The 12,603-nt window shown below is 37.7% G+C and overlaps 1 long non-coding RNA gene across 1 annotated transcript; it reads right to left on the reverse strand.

Annotated features, from left to right (window-relative positions):
- Positions 1-1,180: 1,180 nt before the first annotated feature.
- On the reverse strand, positions 1,181-11,737 carry LOC128249510 (uncharacterized). Its single transcript, XR_008265628.2, has 2 exons — positions 11,605-11,737; positions 1,181-1,388 (listed from the first exon to the last, which is right to left on the reverse strand). It is a non-coding gene; the product is annotated as an uncharacterized LOC128249510 (long non-coding RNA).
- Between the last annotated feature and the right edge of the window lie 866 nt (positions 11,738-12,603).

The following is a 12,603-nucleotide window of genomic DNA, read 5'->3' on the forward strand; positions in this document are numbered from 1 at the left end:
TATTAAAAGTAGGAATAATTTAGCATGAGGAATAGAATACCTGAAAAAATATACAAAATATTGGTTAGAGCTGGGATGTCTTTTACTGTTGGTCTGTTTGATTGGAGTCAACTTGGAGTTAACCATCATCTTGACACTGTAATGTTACTGATAGATTGGTCTGTTACAGGAAATATTCTGATTGCAAACAGATATGTAAATTTAAGTCTCCATCTTTGTTTTTGTGCATATGCACATTATATATATATATATTATGAGATATACTGTGCTTGAGAAGACCTGCCAAGCTAAGTCCGATTGTAGTCATGGCTGACGCCTGTGTTATATAACTCGCACCTGTACCAGTGGCACATAAAAAGCACCCACTGCACTTTTTGAGTGGTTGGTGTTAGGAAGGGTGTCCAGCTGTAGGAACCATGCTAAATCTGATTGGTGCAGCTTACGAGTTTTCGGTCAAACCGTCCAACCAATGCCAGGATGGAAAACAGACATCAACTGATGATATATCATGTGATCGACCAGACTATGGATATTGTTATACATCACTAGTTACAATGCGCTTTACACTGTTTTAGTTTTCAAATAATGCCACCCTGCTGGTTAGTTGAACAGGCCAGCATTCCCTCTGATTAAAAGGCTATTTATTCTGCTGAAGGGTTACCCATTTATAGCTAAGTGAAATGAAGTGTTTTGCTCAAGAACACAATGTGCAACTCAGTCCCAGAATCAAACCCTCGATCTAGTGATTATGAATGCAACGCCCTAACCACTAGGCCATGCACCTTCACACACACACACACACATTGTTTTTTGTATGTCCTAATCCCTATTTTTCATTACAGGATGTTCACATTACAGAAGTGTTGTGTTCCTAAATGTTATGTGAAGTTCCATAACCTATTTTACCATCAACTCCCATGTTAGCTGCAAGTCAGTGAATATAGAAATTCTTGGGAAATGACATTTCACATTGCAGATCACCATATGAAAGACAAGATATTCCTGAACACATTGCTTCTATTTTACAGAAGCATTTACATATCTTAGTCCAGTTTTGTACCTTGAGCTAACCTCACCTCACAACTACACACTATGTGAGTGCCATCCTACATCTTTGCCATTCTTTTAGGGTCTCTTTTTTTCTTTTTTTGTCCAGGTATATTCAGTTCCAATCAACAGGTAATTTGTAAAAATTTTTATTCTGAAGAATTACCATAATTTGGTATAATATAAGATATTACAATTTTGTCTTGTTCATCTGGGTTCCTCAGACCACAACTAATTCCCTTGGTTTTTCACCTTGTTTTGACTGGTCATTTTGTTTAGTATTTACCTTTAACCCTTTTGATGCCATATTGCTGTCGAAATGTCCCACTTCAGTTTGAATCCTATTTTGAAAATAATAACGAAAAATTTAGTAAAATAATTTTGTCAATATTATGTTGGAGTAAGATGGTAAACAGGCAGAATCATAAGCATGTCGGACAAAATGCTTAGTGGCATTTCATGTCTTTATGTTCTGAGTTCAAATCCCACTGAGGTCATCTTTGCTTCTTATCCTTTCAAGGTTGATAAAATAAGTACCTACCAATTAGACACTGGGGTCAATGTAATCGACTTATCCCCTCCCCTTAACTTGCTGGCCTTGTGCCAAAATTTGTAACCAATATTAAGTTGGAGTTTGGAACAAATTAAATTGGAATTTTGATGAAAAATTTTGAATTTAGACCTCTTTAAAAAGGAGGAAGCTTATATTGAAGAACTTGGGGGCGGGGGGAGGGCTGTCTCAGGCAAGTTGGTATCAAAAAGGTTAAGAATAAGTTTCTGTAAATAAGTGAATCTCTATGTAGTAACTGCATCTACTAAAAGTAGCAGGCAAATCTCCCTTGAATGCTTTGTCTAAAAAAAATGGAATCTAGAAAGAAAAAAAAAAACGGGATGGAATGATCACAGCTGTTCTTCCAATGATCATTAGATTTGTTTGTCTAACATTTACCTCGGGCTAAACAATTGTCTCTTACAGAACAGACTGAACCAACAAATGTGTCTCTACATGATCCATCAACCCACGAGAAGCAACAACCAATCCCTGTCATACTGGGGTAATCTGGTTTCAGTTACAGTGTCTGAAAAAAAAAAAAAAAAAAACATCAGGGAAATAGGGATTCAAACTAGCTGGCCATGGCTGGAACATCTTTATCAATCATAGGTCTCTTTGATCAGTGCTGGCCCGGGGCTAAAATAACCACCTGCAAGTACTATACGACTTTTCTGTATTAGCCTGAAAAATACACCACAAAGCCATTTTCACTATATACATATATACATACACACACACACACACACACACACACACACACACACACACACACACACACACACACACACACACACACACACGCATACATAGACACACACACACACATATATATCATGCTGTATTATCGGTCTGCTTGTCAGGTCTGGCTTGCAAAAAAGAACTGTTGGTTTATTAATACCTTGTTGTTCTGCTAATTTTGGTAGGTTAGTGTTCAGACATGAAGATAACCCCCAAAAGACCTCACACGTCATCCTAGTCTTTACCAAACATTATGATCATCCATTCAACACCTCTTCATTCCATCATAAAAACGAACCATTTTGTCATTTCGCATACAAGTTCACTTCAGTTCTCCCTCTAGATTTCCTGTGTTCCACAATAATTCTGAATGACTTCCACACTTTTTTTTTTTTTTTTTTTTTTTGTCTGAAATCCTCTTCAGATTTCTTCTTTGGAACAGTTGAGTTTGTTTTAAACAGTAACTCGAAACTCTTGGAGTAAGATGTTCGCATAACATTTTACGTTCTAGTATTTTTGTTATTGTTATTTATAAAACTGTTATGATGTTTCAAAATGGTAATGAAGTTGCCGCCAAAGATGATGATGATGATGATGATAGTGACTCTACTCTTGAGGAAAAAACAGGAAAAAAAAAAAAACGAAACTTATAAATATGGTTCAGATATGTATAATAATATAATATGAAAGTGAATTTTTTTTTTGTGAATAAAGTTATTGTAAATAGAAATTGTTTTTAGTTATTACTTTTTGTTTTATACTGTTTATTTGTGTGTGTGTGTGTGGGGGGGGGGGGGGTCTATAGTTATAGTTTAGCATGCAAAACAGCCTTTGACTTTTACCTTTGAAAAGTTTTTTTTTTTTTTTTTTCTTAGCCCAGTATTTACAATCTGCCAGTATGTATAGCTTTATCTACTTCAAGTTCCTTCATTAAAAACCAAGTTCTGTCATGTCGCTAAAACCTTTTGAATTCTTTTGCTGGCATCCCTATAGGTGCAGGTATGGCTATGTCGTAAGAAGCTGGCTTCCCAACCACACGGTTCTGGGTTCAGTCCCACTGCGTGGCACCTTCAGCAAGTGTCTTCTACTATAGTCTGAGGCCGACAAAACCTTTGTGATTAGATTTGGTAAGCAAACTGAAAGAAGCCCATCATATATATATATATATATGTTTGTTTTGTGTCTGTTTATCCCTCCCACCACCATTTGACAACCAATGTTGGTGCGTTTACATCCCCATAACATAGCAGTTTGGCAAAGGAAACCAATAGAATAAGTCCTGGGGTCAATTTCTTCAACTAAAACTCTTTAAGGCAGTGCTCCAGTATGACCACAGTCAAATGACTGAAACAAATTACAGAAAATATATACAGATGTATGTAAAGAAAATAAAGAAGTTTGTTGGGATAGCTTAAAGAATCGGGTAAATACCCTTTAGAAGGGGACAGCTGGTTGGTTGAAGTTTGTTCCCTGAGTCTGTGAGTTTGTGTTCAGTCCCACTGCATAGCACCTTGGGCCAGTATATTCTATAGTCCCAGGCCAACCAGACCCCCTGTAAATGTGTGATTTGACAATAGTTATGAACAAGCATCACCATCATAGAAATAGTATCCTATGTTTGCAGGCTTCTGTGGAATTGTCCGATGAAGGGGAGACTTTATCTTGCTTAAGATATCAGGCGAGGGTTTGTGGGCTGTTGTAGAAAATATACCTCAATGAGTTACATCTGACTCTTACTAGTATGGAGCAGTGTGGAGGTGCATTGGCCCAGTGGTTAGGGCAGCGGACTCGCGGTCATAGGATCACAGTTTCGATTCCCAGACTGGGCGTTGTGAGTGTTTATTGAGCGAAAACGCCTAAAGCTCCACGAGGCTCCGGCAGGGGATGGTGGTGAACCCTGCTGTACTCTTTCACCACAACTTTCTCTAACTCTTACTTCCTGTTTCCGTTGTACCTGTAATTCAAAGGACCAACCTTGTCACGCTGAATATCCCCGAGAACTACGTTACAGGTACGCGTGTCTGTGGAGTGCTCAGCCACTTGCACATTAATTTCATGAGCAGGCTGTTCCGTTGATCGGATCAACTGGAACCCTTGTCGTCATAAGCGACGGAGTGCCAACAAAAAGTATGGAGCAGTGGTTGTTAAAGTGATGATGATGATAAATGCTGCTTTCTCCCCAGATTTTTAAACCCAAGTATTAGGCAGGGGTACATTATACTATATGTTACCTGTGTGTTTTTTTTTTTTTTTTACCAGTGAAGTGTTTTGCAAAATTGCAATGGCATGTCAGAGGTTATACCTATTGTCAAGGCTAGCGGATATGTAACAATGATCTGAGATCATTATAATAATGTTCTATTTTATCTATGACAGCGATGTATATAGTAATCTTCAACATAACTGTTAGATGTGTGTCTCATGAAATTATTTCTGTGAACTTGTGTATGGAAGGCCAGAATGTCACATTTCCTTTATCAAAAACACTACTTCTATTATTTAAAGTGACAATATTTAATGAGGGTTACACCTAGATATTGACATTGTTGAAATCTGAACATCTGTCTGTACTGTCATAAAACATTTTCATTTCTGAAATTCTGCAACTATTATAAAATCCATTACTGAATAGATTTATATTGGAAATGGAAGTTTTTACAATGGCATTTCTTATGTCAAACTGTTTCGGGGACTTAAATAGACCTTATCACACCCTTAGCAATGTCAATGCAGAGACACACATACAACATCCTTCTGTACTGTTTCCATCTAATAAGGGTATTGCTTAACCCAAGGCTTTAGTAGAAGACAAGTACCCTTGTTGACACACAGTGGGGTTGAACCTGCAATCACTTGGCTACAAAGTGAATGTTTAACTCCACAGCTATTCATTTGGTATTGGCCATTTTTCCAGCCTTTTTGATTTGGTGCCAATGTGATAATTAATATTTACTAATTAATATTTACTAATTAATATTTACTAAGTCTAATGCAGCAAGCTGGCAGAAACAGCACATGTTCTGAGTTCGAATTCTGCCGAGGTCGACTTTGCCTTTCATCCTTTCGGGGTCGATAAATTAAGTACCAGTTACACACTGGGATCGATGTAATCAACTTAATCCCTTTGTCTGTCCTTGTTTGTCCCCTCTATGTTTAGCCCCTTGTGGGCAATAAAGAAATAAGAAACATTAGCATACTGGGCTGGCAGAAACGTTAACACGCCAGGCATTTCTATGGTTGGATGCCCTTCCTAATGCCAACTACTTAACAATGTGCACTGGATGCTTTTTACTTGGCACCATCACCAGTGCTTTTTATGTGGGAACAATATCCTCAATAATGCTTTTAACATGGCACCTTGGTCTTTAGGGTTTCAATTCTGCTGCAGTAGGCAGGTCCTCTTCAGTACAAAAATGCACCGCATATCTCTGTTTTCAGTTATAACCCTTGTAAGGCTCAGCATTTTGAAATCTTGCCATATTTTCTTCCATTCTTGTCCAAAGTGGAGGTGCATGGCTCAGTGGTTAGAGCATTGGGTTCACAATCATGAGGTAGTGATTCTAATTCCCAGACCGGCTGTGTGTTGTGTTCTTGAACAAGTCACTTTATATCACGTTGCCTTAGTTCACTCATCTGAAGAAATGAGTTGCGACGTCACTGGTGCCAAGCTGTATCAGCCTCTGCCTTTCTTTTTGATAATATTGGTGGCATGGAGGCTGGCATGCATGAGTGGATGCTGGTCTTCCATAAATAACCTTATCAAGACTTGTACTTCAGAGGGGTGCAATCCTATGGTCATACTTGACTGAAGGGGATCTTTACTCCCTTTTTTTTTTTCACCCTTGTTCTAAGTTTATTGGAATGGTGTTTCCTTCATATTCTTCCTGAGACTATAACACAAAGACCAGTGATATACTGAAGTTGGAAGATTGAATTAAATTTTTTTTAACGTCTGAGCATTAGCACAAATCTCAACATGAGGAATTCTAGTTTATTTTTCCTCTTGCGTTAAACGAGCACACAGTTGGCTATTAACCTTTTAGTTAAAGGAAGAAAGAAGTAGGTCATAGACACACACATATATACACACACCCACACATAGATTGTTACTGCTTGTTAGATGCACACTTGCATAGGCAGAGACATGAATACACATGCATTGAGAGACAGACACATGCAAACATAAATATACAATGATACACACACACATACACAAAAGAATGTGAACTGACACACATACACACATGCATGCACATTACCATACACTAAGAGACATGTTTATAGTTATATTCATTCACACATGTACACTAACTCTCTCTCTCTCTCTTACACACACACACACACACACACACACACACACAAATACACATACTGGCAGGCACACTCACACACACGTACACACAAACAGACACATGCACACAAATACACACCCTGTCAGACACACATTCTCTAATTTATTCGTACACATTGATTAACTTGCAGACATGCACACACATACACAAATCAACATATACACTAACAGACACATAGTAGCTAAATCTCCCTCAAATTACACTTTATTTTAGAAAAGGGACAAGTTAAAAGTGTGGAATTTTGCAGAAAAGATTCTTGGTAGTCAGGGGCCAAAATCAGTATAAATTTTTAAAAGTTACCAGATCTTTCATTTACAAAGTTTGTAAGGGGCTAGAGACTGAAGATGGAAATGTATCACCAGTATCAAAGCATAAAAAAACATTCTAAATACTCTGAAATCATCAGAACACCTGAATTTATCCAGCAAGTCCAACAGACCATTGATTACAATCCCAGAAAGTCCATGAGGTTGATTGCAAAAGATCTCCATGTCTCAGAAGGAACAGCCAGAAACGTTGTCCACGAAGACATCAGATATATGTCTTATATGATGAGGAAAGGCCAATTTGTCAGAAAAAGCAAAAGAAAATCACTACATCAGATCTAAAAGGCTCTTAAACAAACTGAAAATTCCAGCAGAAGATTTGATTTGCTTTTTCTCAAACAAGAAAAACTTCGATCAAGATCAAAAAGTTAACAGAAGAAACGACAGATGTTTATGTGCAGACCCTTCTGAAGTTCCAAGTGTTATGCATACAAAATTTGCTGCAACTATCATGGATTTTGTGGAAAGAGTCCGACGGTCTCACTATATATATATATAGTGGCTGTGTGATAAGTAGCTTGCTTACCAACCACATGGTTCCGGGTTCAGTCCTACTGCGTGGCACCTTGGGCAAGTGTCTTCTACTATAACCTCAGGCTGACCAAAGCCTTGTGAGTGGATTTGGTAGAGGGAAATTGAAAGAAGCCCGTCGTATATATGTATGTATATATATATATATATATATATATGTGTGTGTGTGTGTGTGTGTATTTTTGTGTGTCTGTTTGTCCCCCCACCATCGCTTGACAACCGATGGTGGTGTGTTTGCGTCCCCGTAACTTAGTGGTTCGGCAAAAGAGACCCTATAGAATAAGTACTAGGTTTACAAAGAATAAGTCCTGGGGTCGATTTGCTCGACTAAAGGCGGTGCTCCAGCATGGCCACAGTCAAATGACTGAAACAAGTAAAAGAGAGTAAAGAGTATATATATACATATATATATATATGAAGCTATATCAAGGACAAAAATGAAAAAAGCAGAAAAGCAAGTAATTCCTAGTCAATGAGTTTCATTTGAAGAGAGAGAGAGAGATAGGGAGACAAAGAGAGAGAGGTGGGCGAGATCGTCTAAAAGTAAGCGAGTTGTCCGACAGGTTATTTCACTAACGATGTTTTAAGCAATGTTGTATTATAGGTTTTGCTTGTTCAGGGCCACTAAATCAGAAAGGATTTGTGAAAAGACAGAGTTTAACAACTGATTAAAACACTGTCACCCAGTTTATTATTAACATTATTATTATTATTATTATTATTATTATCGTACTCTTTATTGTCCCCAGTCGTTTTGGTCAACATTTGTGATTAATAAAGAAAGCATTGTTGTTGCTTTTGTTGCTATTATTATTATTATTATTATTATTATTATTATTATTATTATTATTATTATTTATTATTATTATTTATTATTATTATTTATTATTATTATTTATTATTATTATTATTATTATTATTAAGAAGAAGGTGGTGAGCTGGCAGAATCGATAGCATGACGGGCATAGTCATAATTTTGAAATATCTATAAAACCGTCAAAAGCTTGTGGATCTACTTCAAAACGGGGGCACCAGTTTTCATTTATGTTTTATGTAGTGTTTTTGGTACCGAAAGACTTTCAAACTTCGTATACTTATCTATTTTGTGTTATAGAACAGAAAAATATTTTTGTATTCGAATTTATTTCATGTAAAAAATTGTCTTATTTCGATAATTTCAACCAATCACTGACAAGTATTCAGCTGTTGGTAGTTTAAGCGGTGTAAAGCGTATTTAATCTCCAAGGGTTAGGGTTAGGGTTAGTCCTAGAAATAGCAGCCAAATATTCTTCAAATCACGGTACATAGAAAATTAGCGAAAAGTTGTTGGACAGAAAATAAATACAAACACAGATGCGTATATAAGTGACTTGCCCCTTCCCTCAAAAACCAGGCCTTGTGCCCATAATAGAAAGGTTTATTAGCTACTGCCAATATGCTTCAGCCATTTTTTGACAAGGAAATAATAATTTTATCACCGCCAGAATCGTTTGTTTACGTAGTCAGCACTTACTGTATTCGACTGAATGGACGTCAGTCATTGGTTGAAATTACAGAAATACGACAACTTTAACATGAAATAACTTGCGATGTACGTTTTTTTTTTGTTAAGAAGACTAAGAGAAAAAGATGTTTTATATGACACATTCTACTAGTGTCCCAAGTTTCAAAGTGTTTCGTTAAGAAAATACTGGTGCCCCCGTTTTGAGCTAGATCCAAGCTTGTTTATTTTTATGTTTTTTATATTTATTATTAGTGTTGCTTAATATGTTTTGCTAAATATGGTGTCTGAGTCTCACTGTGATTTTCACTCCTCCAGGGGCACAGCTGATTGTATCTTTGCTTCTCAGATAATTGCAAGAAAAGTGCATTGAACAGAATCTCGCCCTTTACCATTGCTTTGTTGATTTGAGCAAAGCATTCGATACTGTTAATCGAAATGCTCTGAGGCTAATTCTAAGGAAAATAGGTTGCCCAGAAAAAATTGTAAACATGATCAGGGCTTTGCATCAAGATATGAAAGCTAGAGTTAATTTTGGTGGTAGTCTCTGTGAATCTTTTGCTGTGGAAAATGGAGTAAATGAAGGAGGCCTTGATGCAACCACTCTCTTTACAATATACTTTGCTGTTGTGCTATCACACGCCGGTGTCCGACGCGGTGTAGTTCATTCATACATACTATATATATATATATATATATATATATATATATATATATATATATGTAATGAAACTACCTATCGTCACTAGATACAAAACTGCTATCGTCATTCTTCTCATTTAAATATAAACAAACGCGAGCGTAGCAGAGAACCCATTCCTTGTCATCACGTGACTGATTATTATTCGAAGCGGCAACTTCTTCGAACCGTTCCCGCCAGAACGCAAACTGACCAATCACAGCCCTTAATAAGGTCACGTGATAGTGTTTTTCTGCTACCGTCTTGGAGCCGATAATTCGCTATAAATAGATCAACTCATACCCAACAAATTGGTCTCGGTCCAGTTTCTCTTAGAGACTGTTCCGTGTACCACACGACAGCAGCAGCAGCAGCCAGCGACACATCAACAGCTTCGTCCAGCCAACGATGACCACCGCCGTCGCCACATCAGCAACACGGGTCTACGACTACTGACCAGCATCATCGTCATGACCAACACGATTACTACTAACCAGCACCAATCCCCACCAGCGTCAACACGACTTTCTATGTACACCAATCCAAACCACCGCGGCACATCTCTCTCTTCGATTCTGTTAGGTGACTCAGCTTCACCACGATAAATAAACAGACAAGAATTTCAGCCAGCGACGAACATCTGTATAACAAGAATCACGGCCCGGCATCGATGCCACGACATCACGACTAGTGATCACCTCTGCCACACTCACAGCCTCAACTCACTTCACATACAGACTCATACTATTGTGTATTAAAGAACTGGTATAATTGCTCACGTGTTATTGACTCTCTTTCCATCTGCTGTAATAACTCACATACACACACATGTATCACTCAAATACACACTTTTCTTTGTACGACGACTTGTCTTTGATTATGTTCTTATATGTCGCATTCACACTCACACACAGACATACATCTTTAACGCCATAATAAATATCTCTGTTATTCATCTTATACGGTTGCCTTCTATAGTCTTCATTACTGGTATTTACGAATTCACATATGTTATCGTAGTATAACATATCATGTATATCATCATTTGATATATATATTTTGTGTTCGACCGTGTGACACGTTTAAATAAAAGGAGTCCTCTGTTTTTTTCCATCCGTCACCATTTCTCCTTTTTGAGTTCGCACGGTCGTTCCTTACATATATATATACGTAACAATTAGTTCTTTGCATGTACAACCATCCAGATCTCTGAGTACCTTATTTTTTCTAATATATATATATATATATATATATATATATATATATATATACATTCATACAAACAAACGTGCATATGTGTGTGTACGTGTTTTTACATCTATATACACATACCTAAATATATACATATATATATATATATATATATATATATATATATATAAAGTATAACGATGGAACAAAAACGCAATAGAGGGCATTAAAACGTTCGGACAGATAGACGGTACAAAGGCGGACAAGAGAAATAACAATTAGAAGGACAGGCAAGTCCCAGAAGTCACGACCATTTCGGGTAGTTATATTTGAGATGGTTCGATCTGGTTGCCCCCACAAAATGTCTAGAGCACCACCTTTAGTCGAACAATTCGACCCCAGAACTTATTCTTTGTAAGCCTAGTACTTATTCTATTGGTCTCCTTTGCCGAACCGCTAAGTTACGGGGACGTAAACACACCAGCATCGGTTGTCAAGCGATGGTGTGGGGACAAACACATAAACACAAACACACACACACACACACACAAACACACACACACACACACACACACACACACACACACACACATATATATATATGCGACAGGCTTCTTTCAGTTTCCGTATACCAAATCCACTCACAAGGCTTTGGTCGGCTCAAGACTATAGTAGAAGACACTTACCCAAGGTGCCACGCAGTGGGACTGAACCCGGAACCATGTGGTTGGTAAGCAAGCTATTCATATTTGAGAACTTTAATTTTTTATCCTTTATCTTTTATTTGTTTCAGCCATTAGTCAGTCTTGAAGAACTTTTTGTCGGATGAATCGAAGCAGCACGTTTCAACCTTTTCCGGGTATTCAAGATGGGTGGATGGAAGGAATGAAGTCATCTTTAAACCGGAGCTCCGACCTGATACTTGTAACATAGTGTACTCCTTCTACTCGACTTACGACTGAGTTTCGTTCTGACTGACAGGTCGTAAGTCGATCTGGTCGTATGAAAGATTTATATTTTTCAACACTATTTTCGTTCAAACACAATTGATGTTTGAAAGCAACTGAGTGAGAGACAGAGGCAAGTAGTGGATGCCTGGGTCTGAGGGAGACTTGCGTTGCCAGATACTGCCATAGTTATCGGACGCGCAGCTGCCCAACGTGCGAAAATCGATTTTTTTTTTTGTGAGCGTAAGTGCAGATGGTTGTAAGTCGAGCAGAAGGTGTACTTTGCTTAGGACACTCGAAAGCTGGATGGTGGTATCTTGATAAAAATCCCAGTAATTGCACGGCGAGAATTGTCAAATCGTTCTAATTATATTTAATCAGAGAGAGAGGGAGAGAAAGAGAGAGAGAGAAAGAAAGAGAGAGAGAGAGACCAACAACAAGACGTCACACTCGACTGGCTCGATGGCTTAAAATAAACCTGATGACATTCTTTTCTCACCAGAATAACAAACTGTGGGTCGAGCTGACGATTTACTGTGAACAAAATAGCTAAAAAGATACATAAAATAGAATGAAATATAAAAAAAACTTTAAAAAGCTATCAGCAATGGAATTATTGGAATGTATGAAGGCTCTACTTTTTGCAGAGTCGACAACGGGAATTACTTTAATTCAGGAGTGACTGTGTGGTAAGTAGCTTGCTTACCAACCACATGGTTCCGGGTTCAGTCCCACTGC

The sequence above is a fragment of the Octopus bimaculoides genome, chromosome 15 (assembly GCF_046866305.1).
Source record: "Octopus bimaculoides isolate indiv1 chromosome 15, ASM4686630v1, whole genome shotgun sequence".
NCBI lineage: Eukaryota > Metazoa > Mollusca > Cephalopoda > Octopoda > Octopodidae > Octopus > Octopus bimaculoides.